This window comes from Lissotriton helveticus, chromosome 11 (assembly GCF_964261635.1).
Source record: "Lissotriton helveticus chromosome 11, aLisHel1.1, whole genome shotgun sequence".
Lineage (NCBI taxonomy): Eukaryota > Metazoa > Chordata > Amphibia > Caudata > Salamandridae > Lissotriton > Lissotriton helveticus.
The window spans coordinates 304,964,918-304,977,187 of record NC_136072.1 but is presented as its reverse complement, the minus strand read 5'-3'; positions in this window follow the sequence as shown (position 1 = coordinate 304,977,187).

The following is a 12,270-nucleotide window of genomic DNA, read 5'->3' as shown; positions in this document are numbered from 1 at the left end:
CGGTAGGAAGCTCATTTAACCTCTTCTCCTGCACTCTGTATGTTGGGCTCTGATACTCAAGATGGATTTTTGTTAAGGATAATCTGTCTTTGTACCCCCATCCCACTTTCAAAAAGGACACAGAGCTTTGACTGTTTCAGATTCCTTTACCATTCCCCCTCTTACGTGGCTGGCAGTCATGAATACGGATAGTAACCTACTGCATAACTTCTGATATCTCATCCTCCTGTGTGGTCAGCTTCCACAAGGACAATTGGTCCAGGGGGGCCTGACATCATAAAGCTAAAGCAAGAAGTTGTCTGACATGTGGTGCCATTCTGTTGCCTAGCAGTCTGACATCATAAAGCTAAAGCAAGATGCTTTCTGACATGAGAGCCACTCTGTTGCCTAACAAAGAGTAGGATACATTTATCTTGGTAATGATATGAGTTGCAGGGTAGACAGGATGCCCAACTGAAAGTGTTGATGGTAAGATGAAAGAAATTAGGACTTTATTTAGACTTCTATATTTGTATGAACGCAAGTTTGAGCATAAGAGTCTCAACTTCACTCTTGCTGAACTGGTAGGATTTGGCTAAAGAGAAGATGGAAATGATGCTATTCATAGTTTCTATCATTCCCGTTAACTGTAGCATAACCCTTCCTCTCAACTTATCAGCTGGCTTAATTGCTACTGGTGTACCATATCCTAAAACTAAAGAAGTGAGAATGGTGCGCTGCCACTTGGCTGGCAAAAAGATCTATGTCCTAATGTACGTGCTACAATTGTTTAGAGAGTTTTAGCAAATGAGTCAAGGGAATGCAGAGAAGTATGGGAGGTTATAAACACAAATTGAGATTTGATTTTTTTATTGAGCTGTTGATTTTCACAATAAAACAGACTCCATAGTATAGATCTGGTAACCCTTTATATAAATCAAAACTTTTTGTATTGCTTATATTAAATGTACTAACAGTGGACTTTTCCATCTGCAGATTATACTGAATGACCAGCAGTGGCAGTGTTTCACAGCAGAGTTTCTCTGAATTGCCGAGACTGAAGCAAAAAAAAAAAAGGAAGTCTTCTGGCATAGTGCATCATTTTACCAATTTACGTGGTAAGTAAAACGCCCAATCATTCTTTTGGGCATTAAAAAGATGTTCATAGCAACGGAATGTCCTCACTACTTTATAGTGGAAACCTGTGCCTGAATATCATTTCTGTCAAGAAAGAAGTAATATGGATCACATTATGTTGGTCATGATAGTTAATAAAAGACTGACTGACTCGAACTCTACTAAAACCTGCTTTAGATCCTGGTGATAGCAATGTTCCATTCGAGGAAATTGCTGCCTTTGAGGCTGAAATGCACCATCTCACGTATGAAAAATAGTGTTACATTCTCACGGTAGGAAGCTCATTTAACCTCTTCTCCTGCACTCTGTATGTTGGGCTCTGATACTCAAGATGGATTTTTGTTAAGGATAATCTGTCTTTGTACCCCCATCCCACTTTCAAAAAGGACACAGAGCTTTGACTGTTTCAGATTCCTTTACCATTCCCCCTCCTACGTGGCTGGCAGTCATGAATACGGATAGTAACCTACTGCATAACTTCTGATATCTCATCCTCCTGTGTGGTCAGCTTCCACAAGGACAATTGGTCCAGGGGGGCCTGACATCATAAAGCTAAAGCAAGAAGTTGTCTGACATGTGGTGCCATTCTGTTGCCTAGCAGTCTGACATCATAAAGCTAAAGCAAGATGCTTTCTGACATGAGAGCCACTCTGTTGCCTAACAAAGAGTAGGATACATTTATCTTGGTAATGATATGAGTTGCAGGGTAGACAGGATGCCCAACTGAAAGTGTTGATGGTAAGATGAAAGAAATTAGGACTTTATTTAGACTTCTATATTTGTATGAACGCAAGTTTGAGCATAAGAGTCTCAACTTCACTCTTTCTGAACTGGTAGGATTTGGCTAAAGAGAAGATGGAAATGATGCTATTCATAGTTTCTATCATTCCCGTTAACTGTAGCATAACCCTTCCTCTCAACTTATCAGCTGGCTTAATTGCTACTGGTGTACCATATCCTAAAACTAAAGAAGTGAGAATGGTGCGCTGCCACTTGGCTGGCAAAAAGATCTATGTCCTAATGTACGTGCTACAATTGTTTAGAGAGTTTTAGCAAATGAGTCAAGGGAATGCAGAGAAGTATGGGAGGTTATAAACACAAATTGAGATTTGATTTTTTTATTGAGCTGTTGATTTTCACAATAAAACAGACTCCATAGTATAGATCTGGTAACCCTTTATATAAATCAAAACTTTTTGTATTGCTTATATTAAATGTACTAACAGTGGACTTTTCCATCTGCAGATTATACTGAATGACCAGCAGTGGCAGTGTTTCACAGCAGAGTTTCTCTGAATTGCAGAGACTGAAGCAAAAAAAAAAAAGGAAGTCTTCTGGCATAGTGCATCATTTTACCAATTTACGTGGTAAGTAAAACGCCCAATCATTCTTTTGGGCATTAAAAAGATGTTCATAGCAACGGAATGTCCTCACTACTTTATAGTGGAAACCTGTGCCTGAATATCATTTCTGTCAAGAAAGAAGTAATATGGATCACATTATGTTGGTCATGATAGTTAATAAAAGACTGACTGACTCGAACTCTACTAAAACCTGCTTTAGATCCTGGTGATAGCAATGTTCCATTCGAGGAAATTGCTGCCTTTGAGGCTGAAATGCACCATCTCACGTATGAAAAATAGTGTTACATTCTCACGGTAGGAAGCTCATTTAACCTCTTCTCCTGCACTCTGTATGTTGGGCTCTGATACTCAAGATGGATTTTTGTTAAGGATAATCTGTCTTTGTACCCCCATCCCACTTTCAAAAAGGACACAGAGCTTTGACTGTTTCAGATTCCTTTACCATTCCCCCTCCTACGTGGCTGGCAGTCATGAATACGGATAGTAACCTACTGCATAACTTCTGATATCTCATCCTCCTGTGTGGTCAGCTTCCACAAGGACAATTGGTCCAGGGGGGCCTGACATCATAAAGCTAAAGCAAGAAGTTGTCTGACATGTGGTGCCATTCTGTTGCCTAGCAGTCTGACATCATAAAGCTAAAGCAAGATGCTTTCTGACATGAGAGCCACTCTGTTGCCTAACAAAGAGTAGGATACATTTATCTTGGTAATGATATGAGTTGCAGGGTAGACAGGATGCCCAACTGAAAGTGTTGATGGTAAGATGAAAGAAATTAGGACTTTATTTAGACTTCTATATTTGTATGAACGCAAGTTTGAGCATAAGAGTCTCAACTTCACTCTTTCTGAACTGGTAGGATTTGGCTAAAGAGAAGATGGAAATGATGCTATTCATAGTTTCTATCATTCCCGTTAACTGTAGCATAACCCTTCCTCTCAACTTATCAGCTGGCTTAATTGCTACTGGTGTACCATATCCTAAAACTAAAGAAGTGAGAATGGTGCGCTGCCACTTGGCTGGCAAAAAGATCTATGTCCTAATGTACGTGCTACAATTGTTTAGAGAGTTTTAGCAAATGAGTCAAGGGAATGCAGAGAAGTATGGGAGGTTATAAACACAAATTGAGATTTGATTTTTTTATTGAGCTGTTGATTTTCACAATAAAACAGACTCCATAGTATAGATCTGGTAACCCTTTATATAAATCAAAACTTTTTGTATTGCTTATATTAAATGTACTAACAGTGGACTTTTCCATCTGCAGATTATACTGAATGACCAGCAGTGGCAGTGTTTCACAGCAGAGTTTCTCTGAATTGCCGAGACTGAAGCAAAAAAAAAAAAGGAAGTCTTCTGGCATAGTGCATCATTTTACCAATTTACGTGGTAAGTAAAACGCCCAATCATTCTTTTGGGCATTAAAAAGATGTTCATAGCAACGGAATGTCCTCACTACTTTATAGTGGAAACCTGTGCCTGAATATCATTTCTGTCAAGAAAGAAGTAATATGGATCACATTATGTTGGTCATGATAGTTAATAAAAGACTGACTGACTCGAACTCTACTAAAACCTGCTTTAGATCCTGGTGATAGCAATGTTCCATTCGAGGAAATTGCTGCCTTTGAGGCTGAAATGCACCATCTCACGTATGAAAAATAGTGTTACATTCTCACGGTAGGAAGCTCATTTAACCTCTTCTCCTGCACTCTGTATGTTGGGCTCTGATACTCAAGATGGATTTTTGTTAAGGATAATCTGTCTTTGTACCCCCATCCCACTTTCAAAAAGGACACAGAGCTTTGACTGTTTCAGATTCCTTTACCATTCCCCCTCCTACGTGGCTGGCAGTCATGAATACGGATAGTAACCTACTGCATAACTTCTGATATCTCATCCTCCTGTGTGGTCAGCTTCCACAAGGACAATTGGTCCAGGGGGGCCTGACATCATAAAGCTAAAGCAAGAAGTTGTCTGACATGTGGTGCCATTCTGTTGCCTAGCAGTCTGACATCATAAAGCTAAAGCAAGATGCTTTCTGACATGAGAGCCACTCTGTTGCCTAACAAAGAGTAGGATACATTTATCTTGGTAATGATATGAGTTGCAGGGTAGACAGGATGCCCAACTGAAAGTGTTGATGGTAAGATGAAAGAAATTAGGACTTTATTTAGACTTCTATATTTGTATGAACGCAAGTTTGAGCATAAGAGTCTCAACTTCACTCTTGCTGAACTGGTAGGATTTGGCTAAAGAGAAGATGGAAATGATGCTATTCATAGTTTCTATCATTCCCGTTAACTGTAGCATAACCCTTCCTCTCAACTTATCAGCTGGCTTAATTGCTACTGGTGTACCATATCCTAAAACTAAAGAAGTGAGAATGGTGCGCTGCCACTTGGCTGGCAAAAAGATCTATGTCCTAATGTACGTGCTACAATTGTTTAGAGAGTTTTAGCAAATGAGTCAAGGGAATGCAGAGAAGTATGGGAGGTTATAAACACAAATTGAGATTTGATTCTTTTATTGAGCTGTTGATTTTCACAATAAAACAGACTCCATAGTATAGATCTGGTAACCCTTTATATAAATCAAAACTTTTTGTATTGCTTATATTAAATGTACTAACAGTGGACTTTTCCATCTGCAGATTATACTGAATGACCAGCAGTGGCAGTGTTTCACAGCAGAGTTTCTCTGACTTGCCGAGACTGAAGCAAAAAAAAAAAAAGGAAGTCTTCTGGCATAGTGCATCATTTTACCAATTTACGTGGTAAGTAAAACGCCCAATCATTCTTTTGGGCATTAAAAAGATGTTCATAGCAACGGAATGTCCTCACTACTTTATAGTGGAAACCTGTGCCTGAATATCATTTCTGTCAAGAAAGAAGTAATATGGATCACATTATGTTGGTCATGATAGTTAATAAAAGACTGACTGACTCGAACTCTACTAAAACCTGCTTTAGATCCTGGTGATAGCAATGTTCCATTCGAGGAAATTGCTGCCTTTGAGGCTGAAATGCACCATCTCACGTATGAAAAATAGTGTTACATTCTCACGGTAGGAAGCTCATTTAACCTCTTCTCCTGCACTCTGTATGTTGGGCTCTGATACTCAAGATGGATTTTTGTTAAGGATAATCTGTCTTTGTACCCCCATCCCACTTTCAAAAAGGACACAGAGCTTTGACTGTTTCAGATTCCTTTACCATTCCCCCTCCTACGTGGCTGGCAGTCATGAATACGGATAGTAACCTACTGCATAACTTCTGATATCTCATCCTCCTGTGTGGTCAGCTTCCACAAGGACAATTGGTCCAGGGGGGCCTGACATCATAAAGCTAAAGCAAGAAGTTGTCTGACATGTGGTGCCATTCTGTTGCCTAGCAGTCTGACATCATAAAGCTAAAGCAAGATGCTTTCTGACATGAGAGCCACTCTGTTGCCTAACAAAGAGTAGGATACATTTATCTTGGTAATGATATGAGTTGCCGGGTAGACAGGATGCCCAACTGAAAGTGTTGATGGTAATATGAAAGAAATTAGGACTTTATTTAGACTTCTATATTTGTATGAACGCAAGTTTGAGCATAAGAGTCTCAACTTCACTCTTGCTGAACTGGTAGGATTTGGCTAAAGAGAAGATGGAAATGATGCTATTCATAGTTTCTATCATTCCCGTTAACTGTAGCATAACCCTTCCTCTCAACTTATCAGCTGGCTTAATTGCTACTGGTGTACCATATCCTAAAACTAAAGAAGTGAGAATGGTGCGCTGCCACTTGGCTGGCAAAAAGATCTATGTCCTAATGTACGTGCTACAATTGTTTAGAGAGTTTTAGCAAATGAGTCAAGGGAATGCAGAGAAGTATGGGAGGTTATAAACACAAATTGAGATTTGATTTTTTTATTGAGCTGTTGATTTTCACAATAAAACAGACTCCATAGTATAGATCTGGTAACCCTTTATATAAATCAAAACTTTTTGTATTGCTTATATTAAATGTACTAACAGTGGACTTTTCCATCTGCAGATTATACTGAATGACCAGCAGTGGCAGTGTTTCACAGCAGAGTTTCTCTGAATTGCCGAGACTGAAGCAAAAAAAAAAAAAGGAAGTCTTCTGGCATAGTGCATCATTTTACCAATTTACGTGGTAAGTAAAACGCCCAATCATTCTTTTGGGCATTAAAAAGATGTTCATAGCAACGGAATGTCCTCACTACTTTATAGTGGAAACCTGTGCCTGAATATCATTTCTGTCAAGAAAGAAGTAATATGGATCACATTATGTTGGTCATGATAGTTAATAAAAGACTGACTGACTCGAACTCTACTAAAACCTGCTTTAGATCCTGGTGATAGCAATGTTCCATTCGAGGAAATTGCTGCCTTTGAGGCTGAAATGCACCATCTCACGTATGAAAAATAGTGTTACATTCTCACGGTAGGAAGCTCATTTAACCTCTTCTCCTGCACTCTGTATGTTGGGCTCTGATACTCAAGATGGATTTTTGTTAAGGATAATCTGTCTTTGTACCCCCATCCCACTTTCAAAAAGGACACAGAGCTTTGACTGTTTCAGATTCCTTTACCATTCCCCCTCCTACGTGGCTGGCAGTCATGAATACGGATAGTAACCTACTGCATAACTTCTGATATCTCATCCTCCTGTGTGGTCAGCTTCCACAAGGACAATTGGTCCAGGGGGGCCTGACATCATAAAGCTAAAGCAAGAAGTTGTCTGACATGTGGTGCCATTCTGTTGCCTAGCAGTCTGACATCATAAAGCTAAAGCAAGATGCTTTCTGACATGAGAGCCACTCTGTTGCCTAACAAAGAGTAGGATACATTTATCTTGGTAATGATATGAGTTGCCGGGTAGACAGGATGCCCAACTGAAAGTGTTGATGGTAAGATGAAAGAAATTAGGACTTTATTTAGACTTCTATATTTGTATGAACGCAAGTTTGAGCATAAGAGTCTCAACTTCACTCTTGCTGAACTGGTAGGATTTGGCTAAAGAGAAGATGGAAATGATGCTATTCATAGTTTCTATCATTCCCGTTAACTGTAGCATAACCCTTCCTCTCAACTTATCAGCTGGCTTAATTGCTACTGGTGTACCATATCCTAAAACTAAAGAAGTGAGAATGGTGCGCTGCCACTTGGCTGGCAAAAAGATCTATGTCCTAATGTACGTGCTACAATTGTTTAGAGAGTTTTAGCAAATGAGTCAAGGGAATGCAGAGAAGTATGGGAGGTTATAAACACAAATTGAGATTTGATTTTTTTATTGAGCTGTTGATTTTCACAATAAAACAGACTCCATAGTATAGATCTGGTAACCCTTTATATAAATCAAAACTTTTTGTATTGCTTATATTAAATGTACTAACAGTGGACTTTTCCATCTGCAGATTATACTGAATGACCAGCAGTGGCAGTGTTTCACAGCAGAGTTTCTCTGAATTGCCGAGACTGAAGCAAAAAAAAAAAAGGAAGTCTTCTGGCATAGTGCATCATTTTACCAATTTACGTGGTAAGTAAAACGCCCAATCATTCTTTTGGGCATTAAAAAGATGTTCATAGCAACGGAATGTCCTCACTACTTTATAGTGGAAACCTGTGCCTGAATATCATTTCTGTCAAGAAAGAAGTAATATGGATCACATTATGTTGGTCATGATAGTTAATAAAAGACTGACTGACTCGAACTCTACTAAAACCTGCTTTAGATCCTGGTGATAGCAATGTTCCATTCGAGGAAATTGCTGCCTTTGAGGCTGAAATGCACCATCTCACGTATGAAAAATAGTGTTACATTCTCACGGTAGGAAGCTCATTTAACCTCTTCTCCTGCACTCTGTATGTTGGGCTCTGATACTCAAGATGGATTTTTGTTAAGGATAATCTGTCTTTGTACCCCCATCCCACTTTCAAAAAGGACACAGAGCTTTGACTGTTTCAGATTCCTTTACCATTCCCCCTCCTACGTGGCTGGCAGTCATGAATACGGATAGTAACCTACTGCATAACTTCTGATATCTCATCCTCCTGTGTGGTCAGCTTCCACAAGGACAATTGGTCCAGGGGGGCCTGACATCATAAAGCTAAAGCAAGAAGTTGTCTGACATGTGGTGCCATTCTGTTGCCTAGCAGTCTGACATCATAAAGCTAAAGCAAGATGCTTTCTGACATGAGAGCCACTCTGTTGCCTAACAAAGAGTAGGATACATTTATCTTGGTAATGATATGAGTTGCAGGGTAGACAGGATGCCCAACTGAAAGTGTTGATGGTAAGATGAAAGAAATTAGGACTTTATTTAGACTTCTATATTTGTATGAACGCAAGTTTGAGCATAAGAGTCTCAACTTCACTCTTGCTGAACTGGTAGGATTTGGCTAAAGAGAAGATGGAAATGATGCTATTCATAGTTTCTATCATTCCCGTTAACTGTAGCATAACCCTTCCTCTCAACTTATCAGCTGGCTTAATTGCTACTGGTGTACCATATCCTAAAACTAAAGAAGTGAGAATGGTGCGCTGCCACTTGGCTGGCAAAAAGATCTATGTCCTAATGTACGTGCTACAATTGTTTAGAGAGTTTTAGCAAATGAGTCAAGGGAATGCAGAGAAGTATGGGAGGTTATAAACACAAATTGAGATTTGATTTTTTTATTGAGCTGTTGATTTTCACAATAAAACAGACTCCATAGTATAGATCTGGTAACCCTTTATATAAATCAAAACTTTTTGTATTGCTTATATTAAATGTACTAACAGTGGACTTTTCCATCTGCAGATTATACTGAATGACCAGCAGTGGCAGTGTTTCACAGCAGAGTTTCTCTGAATTGCCGAGACTGAAGCAAAAAAAAAAAAGGAAGTCTTCTGGCATAGTGCATCATTTTACCAATTTACGTGGTAAGTAAAACGCCCAATCATTCTTTTGGGCATTAAAAAGATGTTCATAGCAACGGAATGTCCTCACTACTTTATAGTGGAAACCTGTGCCTGAATATCATTTCTGTCAAGAAAGAAGTAATATGGATCACATTATGTTGGTCATGATAGTTAATAAAAGACTGACTGACTCGAACTCTACTAAAACCTGCTTTAGATCCTGGTGATAGCAATGTTCCATTCGAGGAAATTGCTGCCTTTGAGGCTGAAATGCACCATCTCACGTATGAAAAATAGTGTTACATTCTCACGGTAGGAAGCTCATTTAACCTCTTCTCCTGCACTCTGTATGTTGGGCTCTGATACTCAAGATGGATTTTTGTTAAGGATAATCTGTCTTTGTACCCCCATCCCACTTTCAAAAAGGACACAGAGCTTTGACTGTTTCAGATTCCTTTACCATTCCCCCTCCTACGTGGCTGGCAGTCATGAATACGGATAGTAACCTACTGCATAACTTCTGATATCTCATCCTCCTGTGTGGTCAGCTTCCACAAGGACAATTGGTCCAGGGGGGCCTGACATCATAAAGCTAAAGCAAGAAGTTGTCTGACATGTGGTGCCATTCTGTTGCCTAGCAGTCTGACATCATAAAGCTAAAGCAAGATGCTTTCTGACATGAGAGCCACTCTGTTGCCTAACAAAGAGTAGGATACATTTATCTTGGTAATGATATGAGTTGCAGGGTAGACAGGATGCCCAACTGAAAGTGTTGATGGTAAGATGAAAGAAATTAGGACTTTATTTAGACTTCTATATTTGTATGAACGCAAGTTTGAGCATAAGAGTCTCAACTTCACTCTTTCTGAACTGGTAGGATTTGGCTAAAGAGAAGATGGAAATGATGCTATTCATAGTTTCTATCATTCCCGTTAACTGTAGCATAACCCTTCCTCTCAACTTATCAGCTGGCTTAATTGCTACTGGTGTACCATATCCTAAAACTAAAGAAGTGAGAATGGTGCGCTGCCACTTGGCTGGCAAAAAGATCTATGTCCTAATGTACGTGCTACAATTGTTTAGAGAGTTTTAGCAAATGAGTCAAGGGAATGCAGAGAAGTATGGGAGGTTATAAACACAAATTGAGATTTGATTTTTTTATTGAGCTGTTGATTTTCACAATAAAACAGACTCCATAGTATAGATCTGGTAACCCTTTATATAAATCAAAACTTTTTGTATTGCTTATATTAAATGTACTAACAGTGGACTTTTCCATCTGCAGATTATACTGAATGACCAGCAGTGGCAGTGTTTCACAGCAGAGTTTCTCTGAATTGCAGAGACTGAAGCAAAAAAAAAAAAGGAAGTCTTCTGGCATAGTGCATCATTTTACCAATTTACGTGGTAAGTAAAACGCCCAATCATTCTTTTGGGCATTAAAAAGATGTTCATAGCAACGGAATGTCCTCACTACTTTATAGTGGAAACCTGTGCCTGAATATCATTTCTGTCAAGAAAGAAGTAATATGGATCACATTATGTTGGTCATGATAGTTAATAAAAGACTGACTGACTCGAACTCTACTAAAACCTGCTTTAGATCCTGGTGATAGCAATGTTCCATTCGAGGAAATTGCTGCCTTTGAGGCTGAAATGCACCATCTCACGTATGAAAAATAGTGTTACATTCTCACGGTAGGAAGCTCATTTAACCTCTTCTCCTGCACTCTGTATGTTGGGCTCTGATACTCAAGATGGATTTTTGTTAAGGATAATCTGTCTTTGTACCCCCATCCCACTTTCAAAAAGGACACAGAGCTTTGACTGTTTCAGATTCCTTTACCATTCCCCCTCCTACGTGGCTGGCAGTCATGAATACGGATAGTAACCTACTGCATAACTTCTGATATCTCATCCTCCTGTGTGGTCAGCTTCCACAAGGACAATTGGTCCAGGGGGGCCTGACATCATAAAGCTAAAGCAAGAAGTTGTCTGACATGTGGTGCCATTCTGTTGCCTAGCAGTCTGACATCATAAAGCTAAAGCAAGATGCTTTCTGACATGAGAGCCACTCTGTTGCCTAACAAAGAGTAGGATACATTTATCTTGGTAATGATATGAGTTGCAGGGTAGACAGGATGCCCAACTGAAAGTGTTGATGGTAAGATGAAAGAAATTAGGACTTTATTTAGACTTCTATATTTGTATGAACGCAAGTTTGAGCATAAGAGTCTCAACTTCACTCTTGCTGAACTGGTAGGATTTGGCTAAAGAGAAGATGGAAATGATGCTATTCATAGTTTCTATCATTCCCGTTAACTGTAGCATAACCCTTCCTCTCAACTTATCAGCTGGCTTAATTGCTACTGGTGTACCATATCCTAAAACTAAAGAAGTGAGAATGGTGCGCTGCCACTTGGCTGGCAAAAAGATCTATGTCCTAATGTACGTGCTACAATTGTTTAGAGAGTTTTAGCAAATGAGTCAAGGGAATGCAGAGAAGTATGGGAGGTTATAAACACAAATTGAGATTTGATTCTTTTATTGAGCTGTTGATTTTCACAATAAAACAGACTCCATAGTATAGATCTGGTAACCCTTTATATAAATCAAAACTTTTTGTATTGCTTATATTAAATGTACTAACAGTGGACTTTTCCATCTGCAGATTATACTGAATGACCAGCAGTGGCAGTGTTTCACAGCAGAGTTTCTCTGACTTGCCGAGACTGAAGCAAAAAAAAAAAAAGGAAGTCTTCTGGCATAGTGCATCATTTTACCAATTTACGTGGTAAGTAAAACGCCCAATCATTCTTTTGGGCATTAAAAAGATGTTCATAGCAACGGAATGTCCTCACTACTTTATAGTGGAA